Source organism: Catharus ustulatus, chromosome 10 (assembly GCF_009819885.2).
Source record: "Catharus ustulatus isolate bCatUst1 chromosome 10, bCatUst1.pri.v2, whole genome shotgun sequence".
Lineage (NCBI taxonomy): Eukaryota > Metazoa > Chordata > Aves > Passeriformes > Turdidae > Catharus > Catharus ustulatus.
Window position 1 is genome coordinate 7,947,939 of NC_046230.1, and position 24,520 is coordinate 7,972,458.

General features: G+C 39.0%; 1 long non-coding RNA gene across 2 annotated transcripts; it reads right to left on the bottom strand.

The window, feature by feature from the left end:
• Nucleotides 1-667: 667 nt before the first annotated feature.
• Nucleotides 668-18,253, bottom strand: LOC117000848. Of its 2 annotated transcripts, XR_004418861.1 has the most exons (5): nucleotides 17,926-18,253; nucleotides 7,336-7,414; nucleotides 1,507-1,658; nucleotides 875-993; nucleotides 668-756 (listed from the first exon to the last, which is right to left on the bottom strand). It is a non-coding gene; the product is annotated as an uncharacterized LOC117000848 (long non-coding RNA). The 2 variants fall into 2 exon arrangements; XR_004418862.1 differs by lacking the exon at nucleotides 7,336-7,414.
• Nucleotides 18,254-24,520: the final 6,267 nt, after the last annotated feature.

Consider the following 24,520-nt stretch of genomic DNA (forward strand, 5'->3'; position numbering starts at 1 on the left):
ATTCCCTGGATGAATATGGGGGTTCGCCTGGTATGAATAAGAATTATGCCTTCAGAGAGGGTTTTTCTGATAAAACCTCTGAGATGTATCCACTGCAGTCACTGTGATTTGAGTTCTAAGCAACAGGCTCCCAGGCACACACTTGCACCTTTCCTCAGCGATCCCATGCAATGCCAATGTCCTGTTCTTTCCAAATTGCTTTCCATAAATTAAGGCGGGGCTAATTTAGCAAACTGTCCAGCAAAAAGGCTTTTCAGAGTAAGGAAAATTTTTCCATAAAGTGATTTTTCAAGCATGACTTCATTAAAAAAAAAAAAAAAAAAGGCCAGAGAAAAAGGATTTTAAGGGGCCATGTTTGTGGAAAAAAACCCACCAAAGAACCTGACATTTTTAATGGCACATGGTGGCCAACAGCAACAATGGCTGAGGGTGGGACTGTTCATCGTAGCCTTAGAGTCGTAAGGAGAGCAGCAGCCTCTGCTCTGCAGCAAATCTGAGTGAGGAATCTGAGACTATTATTAGCTTTCATCAGTCTCTCTGTGGCTTATTCATGGAACCTGGACAGATCCCAGTAGCATGGTTTCTCAGCACTCATTAGGCTCTGCAAAATGAGCCTCCCGTACTTGGAAATACCTACTTGGCAGAGATTTGCTCTCTTCTTTCAGTGGGTGTTTTGTTGCAATATTCAGGGTTCATATTGGGCCAGACCCTTTCTCAGAGGAAGGGCTGAGCCCTGCTCCCAGCTCGCCTGTAACACTGAAGGGAAGGTGCACATGTCATTATTTCTTACAGCTGCACACATAACACAACTGAAAATGTCTGCATAAAACCAAGTTCACATTCAAACACCATGAAAAACTCCAGCAGGACTTACCTTTGCCACTGTTACCCTCTCTCTCAATACACACCAGACTTGCTCTCCGGCAAACACAGAGTCAGTGACCTGTGAAAATGTTCCTGATCTTCCAAACATGAGCTCTGCTCTGCCAGCCCCTAATCAAATAGAAAGATCATTTATGTAATGACCCATCCACAAAAGGCTTTTATTTAGAACACACAAGCACGTGTGTCACTTTCTGCTCATAATACCCAGCACACCAGCACAAAAGCAAATTCAGTTGGATGAGGGGAGAAAGGAATAGTCTTTTAAGGGGTTAGTGCAATGCTAAATTCACTTGAATTAGCCAGAAGGAGCTAAATTTGGGATGCTCAGTCTCCTGACTGAAAAGCTTAGCTGTAGGTCAGCCAGAGATTACTTGGGTTAGCAGCCTAGCATCCAAAAATAATTGGTTTTTCTGCTGGGAAAACAGACCCACTGAAGCCAGGAATGCTTTCTGTTTTGAAGAATGGGCAGCAGTAGTGCCAGATGACAATCCTCTTTTGGTTGGATGCTGGCTTGTTGCTTTCAAGTGTTTCATGGACCTTTAAAGTAATTCCCAATTTTTCTAACTCTTCACATTTAATTTTCCCAAATTCTTCAGGGAGATATTTAATATTTATACTTACTAAAATTGCAAGGCATTTTCAACACCAACAGCTCTGTTTTACTCTTCATCCTTGTCTGACACAATTTCCATCACCAATTCCACCATTGTTCCACCTTTTCCTGCAGTTAGACTCATTAAAGCATGGTGTCCTCATAGCAGCAGCTTCTGTGCCTAAAGCAATGACAGACAAAGCAAAAAAACAGATTAGTTAATTGATATTACTGACAGGAACTCTGATCTCTAAAGACTAATATATGAGGTTTTTGTGAGGGATTTTTTTTCATGCAGCAATTTTTTTTAATTCCTTCCAGATTTTAAATGAGTTGATTACCAAAAATTTGAGCTTTGTAAGTGGCTGTTGGTGTATTTTTATGTACATAAAGGACAGAAAAACAAAAACATTGATGTTAATGGGAGATTCAGTTGGCATTGATTACATCCACAAGCAAGCTTCAGAGTTCTGCCTCATGGATGTCTTACAAAACAAGAGAGCTTTCCAAATGTTTTGTAGAAAATATCCAAAATAAAGCAGTAGTATGTCCTAAGTGTACTTTTTTTTGTTCTTTGTAAACCCAGTAATAATGTGTTCAGTTAGCATCTTTTTAAAAAGGTACAATTAGGGTTTCTTTTCAGTAGTATTCTGCTCAATATTGCAAAAATAAAAACAAATCATGCAAAGTGGACTTGAAAGGCTAAAAGTATTACTGTTAATTCTGGGATATTCCACTTTTCTGGTGGCAAGGATTAAGAATTGGGAATTTGCTATGTCTCAATGGAAAGTTTTATATAAAACAGTTATCATTAGGCAGCACTAAGAAAACTGCTTGTTCTCAACATATTTTCCTTTCCATAAACCGGAGAACCAGAACTTTTCCATAGAAAAAGGAAGAGGAAATAAATGGATTCCATATAAAACCACCAAACATTTTTGGTCAGACAATTATTTTCAACAGCTTCATGGGGTGGTAGTGGTTCTGTTTCAAATTAGGGAGATGTCCAAGAGACACACAACAGACTGGGATGTGCTTTCCTCAGAGCTCAGGGATGCTGCTATCCCAGGCAGATTCTGTTAACTGTGGAAATGGAAAACACATACATAAGTTTAACATGAATACAACCAAGGAAGACAGGTGTTGGTTACAGCTACACTGTTTTTCTAGACAATGATTTTCTAATTTCCCTGTTTCAAAACCAGTGACTGGGAAAAGGCTGGTTTGTCCAGGCACAGTTTCTTCTTTTCCTATGCAGCCTAGATTTTATGCAACATATCTAAAATCAGCTATTTCCCAGTGTTTAAACTTGCTGCTCCCATAAAAATGATATTGCTCATTATTTTGTGATGTTGAATAGCTGGTCTACTGCTGAACTCCTTCAGCAATCTACCTTAGGTTTTAATAGGAGGACCCAGCTGTGCTACCACCAAATTCATGGCACAACTCAATGATGGACACTGCTGGTTACCAAGGAATACAATGTGCTTATAGCAGATGCCTCTAGAATCATTAGCAGCTTTGTACACATACATTTATATAATGTATGGCATTAATTTCTTAGCAGTAGTAGACATGAGCCTAAATATTGCCATTCCAAAGCCACAGTAATCAATAATAATGATGAATGAATTATTAACATAGAACTTAATTCAGGAGGTACTGCTTATGGAATTTTCACAAGGTGGCTGTGAATTATTCAAACACACACTGGAAAACAATGTGTTTGTAGCATTGTTCAGATACTCAGAGTTCAGGCTTTTGTTTAGCCAAATCAATTACAGGCTCCCTATGGAATGAGTGTGCTAAAGCCTTTCCTGTCAACCTTCCACAGGCAAGCATAATCATGGAGTGATAGAATCACAGAAACATTTCTGTTAGAAGATACTTTAGGATCATGAAGTCCAACATTGACCCAACACTGCCAAGTCCTCCCCTAAATCATAGCCCTAAGCACCATATCTACAGGTGTTTTAATCCCTTCCACAGATGCTGACTGCACCACTTCCCTGGACACCCTGTTCCAATGTTTGACAACCCTTCCTGTGAAGAAATGTTTCCAAATATCCCAACTAAACTTCCTCTGGTGCAACTTGAGGCGGTTTCCTCTAGCTCTGTCTGCATACTTGGGAGGAGACTGACCCCCACCTGGCTACAGCCTTCTTTCAGGTATGAATGTTAATGATTAGCTAAGAGAATGATGAGTTGCCCTGAGTTTCCTTTTCTCCAGGCTAAACACCCCAGCTTCCTCAGCCACCCTTGTGCTTGGGAGCCTTCCCCATCTCCCTTTCCTTCTCTGGACTCACTCCAGCCTCTCAGTGTTTTCCTTGCAGTGAAATGCCCAAAACTGAACAAAGCGTTCAAGGTGCAGCTTCACTAGTGCTTATTATGGATTTAATTCCGTCTTTCTCTGAATCTGGTAACAGCTTTTAGAACTTTCCTATTGCTATTCTGGTCTTTGCAGACTGGGTTTCTTCTTGGACAGATTTTATTTAAAGTCAGCTACTGTAGTCCAAAATTTCCTCTTACCTGACTGCATGACACATGACAGGAGAAGGATGGAGGTACCCCAAAATTGTCATTCTTCCTTGTTCTCCCTCCTCTGCACTCTTGCAATCCACAATAAAACCCCTATTGAGAACCTTTCTTATGCAGTCCACGAGTCCACCTCTAAAGTTTGAAGCTCTGGCTCAAACAGCTAATTAGAGAACTTACCTTCTATAGTCCCCTCTGCCCTGTAGTTTGCTAACCCTAATCAGCTTTGCCCATTTGAATGCTTCCCCACATCCTTCATCCTAAGCTGACATTCTGTCAGGCTGAGCAGTGTTTTACCTTCCTTTCAGTTAAACTTGATAATTTGATCACATAGTCAAGGTACAATTACTCTGCAGGAAGGAACTGGAAGCTTTCCACTGTTTACTTTGTCCAAAAAAATACCAGTATTTGAAAAACTTTTTAGAATGGGTGAGATTTTCATATAATTTAAAAGTGAAAGGCAAGAAAATATTTAAGAAACAAACAAGAAAATTCTTGTTCTGAACTCATTTTCAGTTTGGATACCATTTCAATTTATTAATCTTACACTTTTATCAAAGAGGAATACAGCTCTAAAATTTGTCTGTGAGACTTCTTATTTCCATATACTTCCTTTTAGAAAAGACAGTTTCAATCAGAATCATACATCACAGGAAAAACTACTAAAGAGATCAGCACAATTTAGTATCCTGGTCTAGTTTTTCTTATTAATTGTCAGTATGAAATAATTTTGATTGGATTTTTTGGAGCTGTTAAAGATTGGCAACTCCTCTGCTTCCCTCTAGGATCTCAGAAAATCTGAGATAAAAATTTGGAGCAGTTGATTTGCATCATTTCTGCAGAGGAATGCGAGGACTGAGACGTTCACTATCCTTTATTTGCCAGACAAGGACAGAGCTTTCAGACAATTGGTTTAATCTATGCAGATTACTGACAAAGGATGTGAAAAGGTCACTCTAAAAAGTGTCCCTTCAGGCCATGTGGGCTTGAGTGGCCCTGTCCACAACTTATTTGCTATAGTCCACTGCTTTTAGGTACATATGAAAAGAGCTTTGTGCAAAGCTCATATTAAGACATCTCTGCATGACCTTGCTTTGCTTTTTTCAAAGATTCTGGACAGACCTCATCTATGTGGCAAAGGTCAAAAGGGAAACATCTTGAAAAGAGCTACTGAAGCAACAAGGGAATGTGAATCTTTGTGCTCCTCTGCTCTCAGCCATGAAGCTACTGTACCTTATGAGTAAGTTCATGGTTCTTTGTTCCTTTGAGACTGTTTATTAAAATACAAGCCTTTGAAAGCCCTCTTTATTTTCAGTTTGAATCATATAATTAAGAGGAGGAGGTGGAAGCACACTTAAAATATTTTCACTGGAGTCACCTTTGTTAGCAGAGGGGAAGGATCTGTATTTACAAGAGATGAAATACAGGCCTGTGAAACGTAATCACACAGAATATATTGGTATTTGAAAATGACAGTTGTACTGAAAAACTTCATCTTGAGTTACATTTTGTTTCAGAACTCTGGCAGTTCAGAAGGCTTGATCACTTGGGAAGCTCTTCATATTACATTTCTAGTCTCTTTTAGCATCCAAGACAAATAGAAAGGGACAAATCATTCCAAGTCTGCTCAGATTCACAGGTTTTAGTAGAATATTGCCTTATTTTTCATAGTTTGAGATCTTACTGATTGCCTTGATATGTCCTCATATCAATTCTTTTCCAGAGCAATCAGTTTTCCTGTTACAAGACCTGTTACAATTTTGCTCTTGGTTTCAGAAGAAACCTCCTGAACCTCTTTGAGATAAGCAAGCAATAATATGTCACACCCAAAGAAATGACAGGAAATGTGCTGTTATGAGAGACAGCCAGCAAAGGTCAGCTATGAAAACAGGAAAACAAACAGCATTTCCATCCCTGGCACCGAGTGAGCAGGGAAAAGCTGCTGCCCCAGGCTGAGGGCACAGAGAGCTGTGCTCAGGGCAGGCACAAGTGGCCATGGAACAGAATTTGGCTCTGGCCTCCCCTGGCCAAGTCCCACCAGCCTGGTCACCACCAGCTTAATTTGAAGGTTTAAATGGGACCTTGTTGTGCCAAGTAAGGAAACATCTGTATTAAACATCTGTATTAAAGGGACAGATTTCTTTTGAAATCACACTTCTGTGCCTTTCAAACAAATTCATGGTGTCATGTGAAGAACAGGGTGCCATCTGAGAAATAGGGATGGGCCTTGCAATTTGCATAATACACACTGGTATTTGTGATTTCCGTTTTGTAACTCACATTTGCTTGATAGAATGTTAAATGTGAGCGCTGAAATATTGCAATTCTACAAATGTGTCAAGAAAATGCACTCATCTCACAGAACAAGCTGAAAAATCATGATCTGGCTTTTAAGAATCTGCCTGTGCCAATAACTCAAATTATTTTTTTCCAATATAAAAAGCAGAATGTGCCTATTTAGTATAACATGACCATAATGTTACCTAACAGAAGTCCACAGAACACACAAAACATTTGTCTTACAGTCCCTAGGTGAGCACATTATCATTTTCTTCTTGTCACTCAACACTGAGCATGTTAGATAACAACCTATAATAGAATTTAATATAATGGTTTCTCCAGTCAATACTGGGATGAAGATTGAGATTTTTCTAATGGGATCTGAGTAGCCAAGTCCCCTGGGAAGCATGATGATCACATCAGCTTTAAAATTCAGTCGAGCAAAAAAATAGTGGCAACATAATTTTAATACTGGAAAATGGTTGTTGCCTTCACTACCTTAAAATGAAAACTCTCACACAGCAATATGTATTTAACAGAAGATTTTTGAGAGAAACATTCTTTCCTCAAAGAGGCTATTTAAAAAAAAAAAAAATCTTCCCCCTTTACCAAATAGCACCTCAAGATTTTGCATCTGCTCTTCTATTTCTATCATGCTAATAAAAAGAAAATGGCAAAGAAACATAGCAAAAATAATTCTGAAATTAAGTCATTATTTTGATTTTTTCTTTTGTCTCATTTACATGGGAAGAGGAAGGGAGACTCTCTTAGTGGCAGGCTAGAAAGGTGCTTTGCTGCTGATTGTGTCTGTCTCACAGCACCTCTGGGCTGATGAAGCAGCACTGAACACCAAGGCAGAGCAAACCTGACAACTTCTCATGAGCCCCATCTGCTTAACCCAAGACAAGAACAAAAACTAGTCCCACCAAGGGTTTTTATAATGGGAAAAGGAATAGAGCTTTTCTGTTACAATTTACAACATGAGGCTGCCTGGGGCTGTGCCAACACTGCTCAGGTAGCAAATCCACTGTGCAATTACTTACCAAGAGATTGCAGATCCAGGCTTTGACTTTAGGCATCCATGAGGAACCAAACTTCCTCTTTGCCTCTTTGATCCAGTCCCTAAAAATAAGCAGGTGATGATAGTACAGTCCCACCTATTGTTGCCTTTCCTTATGCAACAATCAGTCACTCTAACAGAATTCAATCTGATAAGCCAACTTTTATCCTCAACTTTTCTGGTTCAATTAACTTGTAATAACTAAAACTCTCAAGGCAGCTGAAAAGCAGTCAGGAATGATCTTTCATGTACACTAACATCTGATTCCTGGGAAATGAACTGTAATTATTAAAAATAGCTTTCCAGTTGAATCCATATACTGACAGGAAGCAAATATACATTAAGAAGTTAATTTAAAAGTACCGGGGACATGGAACCATAAGCACAAATTGATGTATGTGAATTTAAATGTCCCTCTGCACCTTATAGCTTACTATTACTGGCATGTAAAAACATCTTACTATCAGTATTTTAATAATGCAAAGATGCAATCAAAGTTGTGCCACTTGAAAATTTGGAATTATTCATATTAGTTATTGAGAAAGCAAGCATCACACAAAAAGCTCCATGGATTTTTATTTACTTGTCATGTATAATATAGAAACAATAGTGTTTCTATTTGATTATAACAAATGAATACAAGCTATAATATATAAATCTCTATATAGATGTATTTTTATTACGGAAATCTGGCAGCTCAGACTGTCAGAGAGACCCTGCTTTGAGACTGGAAAAATACCAACACCCAGTTGTAAAAATGGTGTCTTCCAGTAAGACCTTACAGTATAAATAGACAATAAAGACAAGGAATGCAAAAAAAAAGAAAGCCTGGTTATGAACACTTTATGATCCGAGGCACTGAGGGAGTAAAAGATTTTCCCCACCACACCATAAGAAGCTTCTGACAGAAATAAGGATCAAACCAGGGCTCTTAAAATTTAGGCTTGTACTCTAACCACATGGCCAAAAATGTCTGTAAAATATTAAAGATTTAGTAGGAAATGATGTTGTGCATTAACATGAAGAGTTGCTAATACAATAATCAAGTTTATTTTGCATATTTGCCTTCTGAACTCCTGGGCATAACAAAACTCGTCAGAGAATGGGTGACTGTGTCAACAAAGAGAGTATGTAAGTGTATTTCAGAGACATCTTTTCAAATCACATGCTTTGTTTACTTTTTTCCCACTGACCTTCCTGAAGGTAACCTAGTGCTGACATGCTATTGTTGAATGGTTTTCTGTGAGAAAGAGAACAAAATAGAATCTGGATTAATGAAAAAATAATTTGCTAGAAGATTGTGTACCACAGGAAATAAGACTGCCTCTTAGCAATTTGAAAGAGATTTGAATCTGGAGAAAAACAAATAAAAAATAGAAGTGTTCTGGAAGGTAGGAATACCCCACAACTGTCAGTTCTACCACACCATGGGCTAAAACAGGAATAGTTGTGACTAACACTGCAGATTAAATGCAGCTGCTGAAACATTTCCTGGCTCATCTTTGGGTGTTACTTTTGACCCACATTGCTACAATGCTATTCCGAACTGAATCCTATCTTATGGACACCTTACAGGTTAGTCCAAGCAAAAAGCATCACTAAAACCAGTGGTGAGTTTACCAAAATAAGAAGATAAGTCAATGGAACCAGCTGCTTCCCCCTCTTTGTCACCTGTGCACACACAAAACCCAAAGCCAAGCCCTCTGCTCAGATGCTGCACAGGGCTGTCAGACCCTGCATCCTCTGCACACACAGCTGGAGCCTCACCTGAGCACAGTCCTGCCCAGCTTTCTCCTGACAGAGCAGCCTGTTGGCTCCTCAGGCTTCTCGTGGCTTGGGCTGTACTCACCTTGAATTCCCCTCTATGGACTCCAAAACCAGAACAAAATTGTATTAGCATGAAATGGAAAGAAAAAATTACAGGAAGCATTAAAATGCTGGGAGTAACCCAACTTAAAATAATTTTTTTTTTTCAGTTTAATTACTGTGCTGGTAGAGTGCATTACTGTGCCTTCCTAGTACAGTGCTGAGAGGATGAAAAAAGTCCCCAAAATTATACAACAGAAGTGCAGGGGAAGGAGGAATGGAAACCAGATGCTGAAAAAAGGTACAAGTAAGAGTGTAATTTGTGGCACCATACAGTCGTCCTCCTCAGTCTCAAGCCTCACTTGCCTCACCAGGTCAGTGTAATGCGATTGTTGCCTATAAAAATCACAGTAATCTTGGTTTTACACGTATCTCATTCCTCCAGGTCACAGCTCTTTTCAACCAAAATAACTTCTCTCACAGCATACCACAACAGGGATGGACTCCTCCTACATGCATCACTGCCATTCCCAGTTATTTTATGTTCACTTTAATTTACAGACTTCTTGGAACAGAATAACACTAAAAACCAGCAGGTTTTTAGTGCTTGTAACACATGTTTGTCTGTCTGAGAGTGTACAAACAGTGTAATCTGAAAGGGTCATATTTCCCCCAGCCTTTTATGCAGGGCTGTAGGGGTGTCAATTCCTCTTTACTCACACTTTCTCACAGAAGAATCACAGTCCAGTAAGTTGCCCACAAATTGCTGCTTGTAGAGAGCATAAAGCATCATACTTTAATAGCAAATTAATCTGAGTAGCATCTTAAAGCCTGTGTGTTGGGCAATATTTTAGCACTTATTTCTAAGCATTCCTCAGCTCATTATTTTTAAGTTTCTCAGCAAAGCCTCCTGTCTTAATGAGTGGGGTTTTCAGTGGGGATAGGTTTAATGTTATCCCCTGCTTTTGATGCTTAACTGAAAGATTTGTTTGTGAAATAATTTTTGGGAATTTAAGGAGAACTCATCACAGAACTAGATGTGTTTCTGAGAAGTTGCATCCAAGAATTATTGCAGGACACAATTCTGCACAAGTGGCTGATGGGTCACCAAGGCCTTACAGTGAGCAAGAAAAGAAACAAATCTGGTTTTCTCTTAGAGCTCAGCAAATAATCAAACCATCAGGATTAAGAATAGTGGTACCTATAATTGAAAAAAAAATCTATCTCAATCTCCTCTCTTGTTCAAAAGTAGGAATAAAATATAAATACTTGCCAGTTAACACATATAACCTATCTTCATATAGTCTATGCATTTTCATAATTAACTACAATTCCTAATACAAGCATACAATGCTAAAGAATGCACACAGCATACTTTAATCAAAGGCTGATGCAGGCTGATAATAGTACTTAATTTTATAAGCAGTCTTAAGACATTTAATAAAACCTCTTATTCTTTCCTCCAGCAGTAACCATAGCTTAATAGCAAAACTTATTAAACTTATTGTAGAACCATTCAGTAGATTTAACACATTAACTTATTTTGCATGCAAACTCACTCCAGCAGAACGAAAAATGGGATTTGACACTATTACAACACCAGCCTTCTCCAGCTCTCTCCAAAACTTTCTCCTTGTCATTCACAAAAGTAACAGATTTTTTCATTTTTCTGCATATCTTCTTTTTCCAGATCAGCTCTAGTCCTAGCACAAAACTTTGTGATTTCCATTACAAAAGTTCACCTTTTATCCTTACTACTCATATTTTTTGCCTCACATGGTCTTTTGATGAATTACTGTACTTTAACTTCCTCACTTCTCTTTTTCTCCGGTCTCTTGTGATTATACCTCTGAAAAGCCTTTTGAAATGTAAACAAGTTATAGATTCAGAATGCCTTCCTTTCCACTGCTGCATGGATTCCTTCCACCTACACTGACAAATTGTGCAGCATGATGTTCTTTAGCTGAACCTGTGCTAATGCATCAAGTTTAAGGACGTGATTTTGAGAAATCTCAATTCATAAACGTGGTAGGTTTTGATTACATAGGAGACATGCACTAAACTGAGTTTAATTTCTGTACATGAAAAAAATCTCATTAAAATATAGAAATTAAAACCTCCTAAACAGATGGAATTTCCACTTAGTGTCACTCATAGAGACGTAGGTATCTGCATGTGTATGTAGAAGTGTATCACATTTTAATCAGCCGTGGTTCCTCCTGCAGTATGAGAATTTATTACAGGGAAATGCATGCTCTCAGACTGACCATCAATCTTTAACCAATGTCATAAGTTACTGCTTCTTCTTTGGTAGAAGAAAGGAAAGTTGCTCTTGGCATTTGTTTTTAATTCTTGTTTTATGGAGGTCCAATATCCAAAAATGCAAAGACTTTTCTTCTTCCTCCTTTGATTATAGGGTAAACTCTATTACATCCATATTTGCATCTTCTCCCCTATCCCATATCAAATGTTGCACTCAAATACTTCTCTGACAGAGATCTGGTCTCTCAGTCTTCTAAAGTGAATTATTAGTCAACTATTCTTTTGTGGAAGGAGGGGCTTTTTGCTCTTTGACATCTGGCAATCATTTAAAGCACTAGCAATCCCTCATTCAGAACACTTCACATATCTGATTTGCTTTCAATATTTTCTTGGTCTAAATGCCACTCTATTGCTTTTCTTGGCCAAAAAAAAGAAAAAAAAAGATTCTGTCGGGTGGAGCTAGATTTCCACTGCTAGATTTTCACTTTACTTCATACTATAACAGATCCTTTAGAACTAATGTGCAAAATCTGTTGTTTATACAGATCTGCAGCTGGCTTTGTCCCAGTTGCTCAAGAGTGATATCTAAACATAAAATAATCTCTGTATAAACTGTGGGTTTGTAAAATATGTAAGCGCTCTGTGTTTGTTCAGCCCAGGTCACTTGCTGAAAATGAAGGTTGTGGCTGGGTGATAACCATCAGATGTCAGTTCAGAAAGGAATCCAACTTTTTCCAAAGTTTCATTATGCTCAAGTCACAAGGACATGAGATGGAGACAGGTTGGGTAGAATTTTAAAGCATGCCATCAGCACATGTAAAAACTTAGCCACAGTGGCTGCACTTTGTTGAGTTCTGTGACGAAGTCAGGTAAAGTAAACAACATTTAAAGGCATCCCTAATTACGAGATTGCACCCTTGGAGTCATTAGAGCTGCAATCAGGAGCAATGCCTCTGTTCTGCTCACACAGAGCAGTGATCCTGCTCTGATCATCCTGCTCTGATGATTAACTGCTGCTGAAGAGTACCACAAGGTAAGGCTGGAAGTTTCCAGGCCATGAAATGTGTGTGGCTCTCAAACAACACAGCTTATCACACGTCTTGCAAAAAGTGAGTAAAGCTGTAGTTATTTCAGTTTTGGTACAAGGAAATCTCACCTATCAGCTATAAAATCCCACTCTGATATTGCATTTGGGGTTTGAGGAGTTAATCTTAGGATGGCAGAAGCACATTATTTACATCAAGGTTTGGAAAAGCCTCTTTTTATATTAGAAGAGGCTGACATGTGAAAGCTAAGCCAAATGTTACCTGAAAAAATGACAGATATGGTCTAGTTTTAATGCCTGCTTTATAGAAAAACCAACTAGAAAGGTCAGTAGGTATTTTTTGGCAAAATTATTATTTTTGGCTTTTCAATGCTTTTAATCAGATATAACTTAATATATCGCCCCTACTTCAGCTGCATAGATTACCACTTACTAGAGCACACTCCCTGCTGTTAGTACAGCTCACTGATCAAAAATAGCACAATACAGCTTGGCAAAATTAATAATTTCTTTTCTGATCCCTTCCCATAATCTTCTGCAAGCTCTAGAGACCAGAATCTCTTCTTATGGAGGTGCCTCTGCCTAAAACATGGGGGCCCACTGCCTTAGTACACCCATAAATGAATATGCCAACACAGTGGTATAACTCCATGTGCTGAGATCTGAAATGGAATTTGTCTTTTTTCCAAGTTACCCTGGCCCTGGGACCTTCTCCTCAAAGCCCCTCTCTCTGAAACCCTCTCCTGCCATGGAGTGTGTCCACTACAGCAATGACAATGTTTGGGTGAAATCAGGTCATCAGCATGATCTTGTGGAAGTTTAACATATTTATTCATATAATAAAACCCTGAGACTCCTTGAAATTTATCATTCTTTGAATCTTCAAATAATCTTTCCTATTGCCTAGTTGAAAAGATCAGAGCACAGCTATTCTAATAAAGAACTTCAACTTAGTTTGTGCCAATCTTCTCTTCCAAGTTCCACCACTTCAATCCTCTTAGTGTCCTTCCTGAGCTCAATTTTTTGTACATTAAATTATTGCAAAATATTCAGTGTAATCATTTGGAATAGAGGTGCTTTAACCAAAACCTCAGAGCATGTTGGCTCAGCAGTGCCAAGGTTCAGGTGTGTGTTCAGGGGCTGTTTTCCCTGAGTGCCAGAGCTGCTAAACCCCTCCAGCCTCACTGTTCTTTAGCCAGCCCTTCTCCTGTCTCTAGTAAGTCATGTGGCAAGGTAGTCTTGTCTTTCTACAGCAATAATAAATAGTATTTGTTGCCTTTACTATTGAAACTTCCTCCCCACACTCTGTTTTTTAACTTTCCACAAAACTCACAGGGTGCAATGGCTTCATTCCAATACCTCACCTGCATCTGTATTTGCAAACCTTTGGGATAAGAGATTGAGCTCTCTTCTGTGGTATCCCTACCTGCTGGAGTGATTTCTCTCGAGGGAGCTGAAACTGGAGCTGAAGCTGACCCAAATTTTGTTTCCATTTCCCAGTTAGGTTCAGAGTCAAGGTTACTTGAGTGACAATAATTGTAATTTTTACCGTGTCATAAGCTTAACTATTTTTGGAGGTTTTTCCTAAAAGGTGCTCAAGTTTGCTTTTATAGGATTTGAAATACTACAGCTTTGCTCTAAGGATTCATACAGGGGGTAGAAAAGGTACAGATTGCTGAGGCAATCAATAAATTGTCTCCAAAGAAAAAAAGGAGGGGAAGAATATGTCTCCTTTAACCTAAGGAATTTTGAGATCAGGTAGATTGTTTCTTAGTGAGTAAGAGACCCAAGTTTACAGCTGTGTTCCCCCTTTGGGGATTTTTAATATTCTCAGGTGGCTGTGGTTAATTCTGTGTTTTTAGTTCATCTCTTCAGCCAGCAGCTGGCACAATTTCAAACAACAGAAATGCAACTCTCCAACTAAAATACAAGACTGACCATGATAATCAACACATAGCAAATATAATTAGAGTTCAGTGCTTGGATCCTGACATGGCAAACGTGGCTGTAGGACAGCTGCTGCACCTGACAGGCTGTCCTGTGCCAGCTCCTGCCTGCCTCTCCTCCCCACAGCCCCCAGCCCCTCTTGCTGCCCTTGGAGCAGTGCTCTGTGCCTGTTGAGAGGGGGCCAGGCCATCTGCACCAGTTCTGCACAAGTGCTCAGCCCTCACAATGGAGTCCTGATTTCCAGCGGCTCTGGCACCTATTCAGCCATCTCACTAGCAGCATTTTCAGAAGTGCTTGGCCATGAGCAGTTCCTGTTGACATGAGCCATGGCTGTGTGCTTATCTGCAGCTGCCACCTCTCCTGCAGGTCCTGTAAGCCCCTCCTGTGCCGGTGCCTGTGTCAGCACAATGACCTGTCCCATCCTCAGCCACATCCTTAGGTGTGAGGTCCCACACAGTCCCAGCAGCTGGTGGGGTCTGCTCTGCCTCGCTGGGTTCTGCCAGCAAATGTGGCACAGCCCCAGCTGCAGAGCATCCCATGGATCCCTCACAGGGTCCTGGTGTTAGGGATGGAAAGTTCCAAGACTCCTCCAGTGCTCTCAAACGAGTGAGCCAGATCTCAGGACAGGAGAGGGGAAAGAATGCAAGGCTGAATTCTGCTGTGTGAATCACAGGCTCAGCATTTCCCATGTTCAAGTGGGTCTGGAAAGAGCAGAGACAGGATCAGTTAAAACTGACTGCCTCTAACCAGTTGCCCATTTGCTCTTTGTAGGAAGGCTTGATGGCATTTTGAAAATGGATGTTAACCTTGAGGTGAGGATCACAACAAATTGTCCACATTTATCCTCTCTGCAATGCTCCATGCAGATTTTCTTCAAGCTGGTACCATGGATGTAGCACACAGGGCTCTCCCCCCAAATTTCTGAACATTGCTCAGATAAAGGCAGCTTCTCCAGAAACTAATCTGGATGGAAATATTTCTGTTTTGTAAACATATTTTCCCTGTATTTGTTAGGAGTGACATTGCCACCTACCTAAACAGAAGCACAAGGAAGCAAAGCCACCTTCCTACTCCTGATAGGAAGAATGGGCACAGGCCACTACATTATTGTTTAGAGAAATCATTTTCCTCACAAATGTGTCTCTTCTAATGTTCCCTTCAAACTGCAATTAGCATTGGTTTGATTCTTCAGGTATAGTGATGATTTGCTTTCATGCATTTTCACCATGCACTTAGTTTGGAAAACTCACAAGAAACAGAGAGAACACATGGACCCACTCTGAAAAGGGGACCAGGAAAGTGGATATGCAGGTAAATCTATTGTAACATCCCACTGCAACAACTGAGCCAGGCTGCGGGACACAGAGTCTGCTGAGGAGCAGGAATAGTAAACTACAAGACATAAACAATGACAGATCACTGAGTCAGTTGAAAAAAATCTAAACCAATTTTGCCTTCCAGAAAGCCTTTTACCTGCCTTCATATTTACATTTTCAAAGGTTATCCCTTTGTACAATAAGCAAAAGAAACTTTTTTAAAATGATTAATCTGACAGTGCCATTTTTAACTTTCACAGCATCCCATACTGTTATGACAAACAATGCACAGTTCAAAAGAAAGGAATGTTTCCATCAAAGTATTCCACACAAAGAACACAGAGCCTAGCATGGAATAACTAACCACCCAAACTACAGCAGTGGTGTCCCTTTTAAAGTTCTTCAGCCCAAGGTGCAGTCAGGTTTATCCATCTGTGATCCAAACCTTTTCTATGCATACAGTGTCCCTCTGTCTGACCTAATACTTGACTATTTTCTGAGCATATCAGATAGCAACACAGAGGGGTTTTTTTAAGGGCTTCAGAAATGCTGATGATTCTTCAAAAGGGCTACTAAAAAAGGGTAAAGATTGAAAAGCAATTATAGAGGATGGTCCTTTTTGGGATGAAAATATTTCTACTTAAAAACAGTCATCAGTTTGAAGGAATTTTGAGGGCCAAGTATCTTTCAGGGTGGATTGTAAAGGATAGCAAGCAGGAGCCACACAAGGAATTGCTGGGTCAGGCCATGTTCTGTCCAGGGACCATGCAGGTCCCTAACATCTGAGGGTGTCCTGCCAAAATCAGCTCTACAAATTCAATTTATTTCAGTAGGAAAATAATGTAATTTTGTCAGGTAAAGCCTAAAACATTGAAAACTATTCCTTGATTTTGAGCTTAAGCTTATTTACAGACCACATGGATAGTAGGTGAAATGCAGAGCTCCACACTTGGCTCTGGTGCCAAGGGAAGGAATGACCACCACTACTAAACAATAACCATAAAACATGCAGATGCTGTTCCTTGAAATACCTCCACTCTTTTCTCATGACATGCTCATTTTCTATCTGTGCAGTTCTAAAGGTTTATCCAAATCCCAGTGAAATCAGTCAATTCTATTTCATCTCAGGGACTATTTCTACTCTAACTAGCAGCACTTCAGTGGAAAAAAATTAGAAAGTTACAGCACTACAACATGTCAAATAAAGTTCTATATTTTTAGCTGTTTCAATCATAGTTTCTTTACAGCATTAAAAAGATCAAAGGACTAATGAAGTTTTAGCAACACCAGTATAAGAGAAAGAGGACTTAAAGAAAATGGGTTTAGTTCTTATTTATGAACACATAAAACACCAATATTTTGCTTCCTTACTTGTTTTTATAACCAGTTCCACAAAAACAGAATCAGGAAATGAAGTTATGGATTCCAAAAGAGAAAGTGGCAAATAGACTCAAGCTGCAGATAATTTCTTCCCTGCATCATTTTTCCTCACTTCCCCTTTCCCAGACAGCCAATTTTTGTTACACTGGAAATCATTCCAAAACAGGTCAAAGAGATCACACACTACTGCACTATGACTTACAAAAAGAAGGAAATGTCCATTGCTTTGTTAACATGTTATTTCCAGAAGTACACTTCCACTAGAGCATTAAATCAGGGATTATCAGAATTGTTTTCTTACTGTCCTGATGCTCAGGTAGAGAGTGGTTTAACTGGCCCAGAGATGAAAGCTGCACTGGTGCCCTCCCTTCATTCAACACTGCACTGCTAGAAAGTATTCCAGAAGGTTTTATCAATGTTTTAGGCCACAAGAAATCTAATTGTGCAAAAATAATCCCTTGCCTGTGCTTTTAAGACAATGGCATTTCAGACAAAATGAGTTAATATAAGTCATCAGAAGACTGATGGAACTTGACCAGTCTGGGGAGCACAGGTGAGCTCAGGTGAATTTTGGGTGCAGGGTGTACTGAGGTGCACAGGACATCAGGAATTATTTGAGACCCTGAGAGGGTACATGCTTTTGCCACATGTCAGGTAAAGCCACAGAGTGATGGCTCAGCCAGAAGCCCCTCCCCATATCAGCCTACCAGCGTTTGTAGCTGCCCTTCCCCAGATTCAATGGACCCTCTATTAAAGAACAGATATTAATAGTATTAAAGAATAAAAAATCCTGCTACAGGAAATAAATGACACTTACCTCCGTGCCAGCACATGGAAGGATGTGTCTCTTCTTTCACAAGTAGGGAAGCCTTGGAAAGGAAGGCTGGAAATTCAGGATCCTGGGAGCAATCCAGAAGGAGGACATCTCCTGAGGCTAATGAAATTATGATTCCATTTTGGCTGGCTGTGTGAGGAGAAGGGATCATCTAACTCTGAGGAATACAAGGCAAAGGTTGCAGTCCTAAGTCTCTGCAACACTGGGTCAAGTCAGACACTGATTTTGTCAGTGAATTTGTGTAGGAATAGTCAGAATAGAGGGGTAGTCCTGCCACTGGTGAATCTGCAGTCAGGGAGTTCAAACACAATCTGAGGCTCTGGCATGGGGACATACCCCTGCACTCGTGCAGAGCAGCTTGCTGAATCAAAGCTGGGGTGGTTTATTTCATGGATTATACATGTATTTAATTAAATTTCTAGATAAATATTTGTAGCAATAAGTTTTTGAAGTACTGCAAAGTTACATTGTATTAAACATTTATTGCAATCTTATGAAATATTCCTTGTGTTAAATATTTACTGTTATTTTCAAGATATTGGAATTGAGCTTATTACAAACATGGCACAAATGCAAAGCCATCTTTCTCAGAGCAATATACTTCCTGAGTTGCTTTTAGACTTATTTCCTGATGGATATTTGCCATTAACGTACTATGACTTTTTCCTTTATGAAAAAAGGCTCTAGCTCAAGCTAAGAGAAAGTTGTAATTTAAAAGATAGTTTCCACAGTGCTCAGCATTCTCGTGATAATAAAAGCTTGTCCTTTTTCTTACTGCAGCTATTGTATTAAATATTTATATTCATGTTTATTTTGTAAACAAAGAAACTGAATTAGGCTAACATAGGAAGAGCTCATGATGTGTTTTAATGTCTGTATTTGTTTTATGCTTATTTGTTGTGGCCTTTTATGCAATTGATTCAAAGTATGGTGTTAAATAATAAGTAACATTTTTAAAATCACATGAAATTATTTTTGTTTATTTGCTGAAGACGATCAATTTTTTTAAAAAAATAAAAACTAGAAGTACATACTGCAGAGAATATCCAGTGTCTGACCATTTTCTATGCAGTAAAGGTAGTGAAATTATTAGTAAGTGTTTGGTTTTCCTGAAGACAATATGATTGTCACAGTGTCCTCTGGAATTGGAACTGAAAACCTCGACACGTTAAGACTAGAGAAAGCAAAAGGCTTTTGTTCTGACATTTTATGTGATATTTTCTTCCTGATCAATAATTGAACAGTCCAGTCAACTTGAAGGTGCTATATGTAGGAAAACCACTCACATTTATTTAGTTCATTATGTTTCTCAGGTTATTTCAGGATTTCTAGAAAGTTTGTTTCCCATGAACTCTCCTGCTGCTTGCAGCTGCCCAGGGTGGTGAGTTCTGGCTGGGGAGCACCTGGGCTGTGTGCAGGAGGGGCTGTTAGGGAAGAGTTCACTGAGCAGACTGACAGCCCTGGCACCTGGACACATCCCTTTCTTTGGCATCTTCTGCACAGCAGGGTCCTGACAGGGTAACTGCTCTGCATCCCTCCGACATCAGTGCTAACCCAGTCCCCACTTCACAGGCCGATGAAATGTCTGGCCACTCCTAATCCACAGAGCACTTAGAAGGTGCCTCCCTGCCAGTTTTCTCAGCCATCCCTTTAGTGCAGGTCGAAAGGTTGGATTTTTTTTTTCCTGATTATCTGAGGAATCTGACACTTAAAAGGCAAAGGAAATAAAAAATCAACCAAGAAACGCAGTAAGGACAAACTGAGGTACTGAAGCATTTATTATTCTTCAGATAAGGCTGGTAAAAACTATCAATGCACCAAGTGTTATCAGAGAAAAGGTGCTTGTGTTTTCCTGTCTGTTAAAGCTGTCAGAGCTCAGGACATAATGCACATTCCTCAAGCTCAGTTATCAACACAACTCAGATAGACTTGTATATTTTTATGTTCCTACTTTAGCATCATAGTGGTCTTTTGCTGTACATTCTTTAGATTTTAGATCTATTGGAAGTGTCAAACATTAGTTTAATGTTCTTATAGCTGTGCTCCTTCTCCTTCCAATCTGATGCTTAGTGAAGTATCAAAACAACTGCACTTACATCTTTCTCCAAAGCTGACTTGAAAGAGGAAAATTAAACTTTAAAGATGTACCAAACCTGGAATGAAACAAATTGCTCCAGAATTAGCATACATCATTTTTCAAGGTCTGAGATAAAGATAGTCCTTTTATACAATGTAAATTACCTGCATGCCTACAAAACTCTTACATAAACACTTTCAAAAACAAGAACGCATTTTTTATTCAGTGAGCAGTAAGAGATGTGAAATGTTTCTTTTTGGGAAGCTAGAATAATGTTTGCCTGAAAATCTTGCATATCTAGAGAAGCAGTCTCAAGGTTCTTACAGGTCTCTTGATACAAAATTCAAGCAATTTAAAGGGGAATATAAGGGAATGTTCTCAGAATCATTGTCTGCCATATTAATGCACATTCAGCTACATGTGTAGTCTCTAATAAATTCATAATTAATTATCCCTTGTTGTAAAATGTTGTTTGAATTCCCCAAGTACTTGTTGATGGCATTTGGTTCATCTTGTTCAGTGTTGTCTTTGATGCCATTTTGCTGAATTCCACTAAAGGAAATGAACACCCATTTCCCATTATTATGAAAGTCAATGACAAGGGCTTCATGCACCATCCAGTGAGAGAGCATCATAATCTTCTACAAAAAGAATAATGGAATGGGTTTTATGTGTTTCTGATCCCTAGCTAATCCTTGGGAAGACCCAAAGTCCTACTTCTACCTTCAAGCACTCTTTTGCTTGAGTCCCCATTTGCCAAATTGCTTGTTGTTTTAGAAAGAACTTTCAGACTAAACCAGAAATGTCTCCAACAGGAGTTAGCAGACATCACTTTCTCTGTATAAAACATAAAGACAGAGGATTTTCCGCAACTGAATAAGTACTACAGAAAAATACATAAACAAAATCATAGGCATTGTGTAGGCACAGCATACTGGCAAGCTGCTGAATTTTTCTTTGTACAATGTTTTACAGACCATATTAAAATAAGAATTATTCATTTCCATTGACTATCAAACAAGACTTTTTTTTAGCAAGCTGTAATCTTTAGTCATTCAAAAATAGCCATTGCTTCTGAAGCAAAACCAGTTTTATTATGGAAAAGAGTGCTAGCTTAGTTTTTGAATGTACCTCTCATATTTCTATTATATCCTTTTGCCAAAAAAGGTGTTCTTCCTGGTCCCACAGACTTCATTCACCTAGGAGTGAAAGGAGCCTTATCATGTTGAATTAGTTAGCTTCAAGGTCTGATCATAAAAAAAAAAAAACAAACAAAAAAAAAAAAAAAAAAAAACAAAAAAAACCATGCTGAAACTAAATGAACTGGACTATAAACAAAGAATCCTGCTCTAAGTTCAAGACACTCCAGGAGTATTAGAAAAAAAATATGAGCTTAAGCTTGAAGCTGGTCTCTGTCAACTGACCAAGGATTCTGAGTAATACCTTGCTATTTTAAAGTCCAACAACAGCCTCACTGACTAGCCTGTCATGTTAGGAGCAGTATCAGTGGTTTGCTTTAGTTACACTTTATTCTCATCATCTTCACATGAAACAGCCCAGGACCACCCAAACCACTTCAACATAACACGAATGTTAAAGCAATCCATGGTATAAATTGAAATACCAACCTGTGATCCCAGTCTTTATGCATGGATTCCATTGACCCACAAGTTTAGGGTTTGGCATTGTTTTGCTATTTTGTTATCCATGTAAAACCACAAAGTTCCCACGTGTCCTCATTATTTGCCTATTGGAAAAATCCGACATAATTTTTGAAATATAAATTTCATACTACATATTTCCATCAAAATCTAATTCATGAGCTAAAAAATATGCAAACTGTTGGTGAGGTTCTTACCTTGCAGAGCACACACTTCTCCCTTTCCAGTCCCAGGGGTCCACACTCAGCCTAGCAGAAACCAAAGGGTATAGCAGGAGCTTGGATCTTCTCTAGAATTTGAGAGCCTGGGAAAACAGGGTACTGATGTACAGGCAACTGACTCCATTTGGAGTGATGGGATCCTGAGGGACTTGGGACCTAGAAAAAGATTTGTAAGCACCAAATCTTGTAAGTCACCTTACCTTGTCTTTATGACAAGTCTAAGTCCTTGAACATTTGACTACAAAAGTCTGATCTATGGCTCCATAACATCACATATTTAACTTATTATTTTATCTGGATGCACAAAAAGACAGACTTCTTGGTAGTTATGCTTTCTTGGATGCATTGACACAATTATTAAGGTGTATTATGGATTTTCTATTGGTTAAGCCTCAGACAAAGATCTTTCTACCCTGAACAGAGGAAGTTTCTCAATAGAGAGAAGATACAGCTTGGGCAGTCCATTATCCACGTGAAAGAAATAAAGTAGCATGCTAAATAAAATAAAAGTGTTGTAAATTGTTTTCAAACTGATTCCTGAAACATATTTAAAGATAAAAGGGGTCATACTTTGTCCTGCTGTATTCAGAACATATTAATGATGAATGGGATGGCAGGATTTATGCAGATAAGTATTTTTACATATATTTGTTTTGAACTTTACATGCTTAATTCTCCTTCTGGCTCATACTACAGTGAATTGCAGAAGGAAAAGTCAACTCCAGTGATAAATTGCATAAGATACAATGAAGAGTATTCACTCCAAAAATGCTAATAGTGAAACCACCATGTTCCAAACACTTCTGTAACTAAGCCTCAAGGAAGCAGCTCCCACTGAACAATGTTGTTATTCAACATCAGACTCGGCATCAGAAACATTGGCAGTCAGGCAGTTCCTGCAGTGCTGATGTGCTGATAAAGTCATTCTTGCTTTTGGCTGGGCCAGGGCCCTAAAATAACATCACTGGCACCCAGAGGTAAACCCATGACTGTGAAGGTAAAAGATAACCTACTATATCCCAATTTTAACACAAGTCACTTTATGTACTCACATTCAGCTGCCCCATAAAGGGGCCAACAGGCAGAGCACTGCTCTGGATTCACGCACTGCTCCAGGTCCCAAACAAGTATGACACACTCCTATTGTCCTTCTCCTTAGTTATGAATCCTGTCTCTTTCCTGCAAAAGCACAAGGAAATAATTCACTGCCAGGTAGCTCTGCCCCATCCTAACAATGCTTTAGGAATAAATTTGTTCATTCTCTCCAGACAACATATACTGCTGGCAGACTTACAGTGGCTTGTGATATGAAAAACTTAATCACAAGAAACACAGCTAACAGTGAAATTACATTAGCTTGAACAATGTTTTACATAATCCTCAACTGCCTGATCTGACATATTCCGTTTGTTTTAGACTCTGATTTTCAGAAAATACCAGATGTAGCCCTTCCCCCCAAAGTAATTGCTGGTATCTCTTTTGAGATCCATCAAAATTCACCTTGCACAAGTCAGTTAGAACTGAGATACCAGTTCTAGTGTGAAAACTATGGTGTTCCTTTTCTGAAAATAAGTGGAATAAAGCATATAAAAGAAAACTTAGTGCAGAAAATTAATACAGTTCAGTTGTCTCCTGATATTTTCCCATAAAGTCCTTGATCTGATGGTGATGAGATACTGAGGATGGCTCAGTTCAGAGTACCAGACCTAAGAAAAGTGATGCTGTCTAGAGTCTTTCCAGAAGCTGACTGAACTACCAACCTTGCAAAATCCTTAGAAGAAAAACAACTACTAGGAACACTTCACAAGTTTTCTTTCCTAACTGAATAATGTCTGAAATAAATATAAAAATAAAATCAGAAACAGAAAATAATGGTGGAGTGAGATAAATAATTTCCTAAAACTTTCTGTCAAACTGCTTTACTCTGCTTTTCCTGTAGTACTCAGTCTATGGTTCTGCATCCTGAAGTATGGCACTTTGCAGAACACTAACTTAAAATGATAATTGTAATTAAAATACATTATCTCAGTAAATAAGATTTTTTTTTGCATACCTTGTGTCCTGAAATAACCAGTAAACTAAACCGAAAATTCTCTGCACTCTCTGCCCAAAAAAATTTTCTTTTTTGTTGGCACAGCTCAAGAGAGATTACTGTGCACTTGACTGAACATTTAATATCAGGAAAGTCTTAAAAGTTTTCTCTTGCAGAGAAGAGACTGCTCAGAAGGTTTCATCATTGCAAAGATGCATAACTACATGAATTACTCGCCAGCAACAAGAAAGGGGGAAATGTTGGGTGAAATTGAGTGAGATAGAGCAATAGAGGGGGAAAAGGAAGATGCTGGAAGATAAACAAGAGTTTAAAAAGTCGGCTTGCTGCACACAGAGCTTCAGAGCCAGCCCCTGCAATACTGGCAGCAGCAAAACCAAATCCTGCACGTGCACAAGTGTGGAGGAAAGGCTGCAGCCTACACTGGAGCCAGGCTCAGCCAGAACTACCCACCTTGATTCCAAACTTTCTAACATTCAAAGAAGGATAAAAGATCATCTTGGACACATGAAAGAAACAGAGCCTTATTCTCAGCTGAGTTCAGGGAGCTTGCACAGCAATGGGGAGA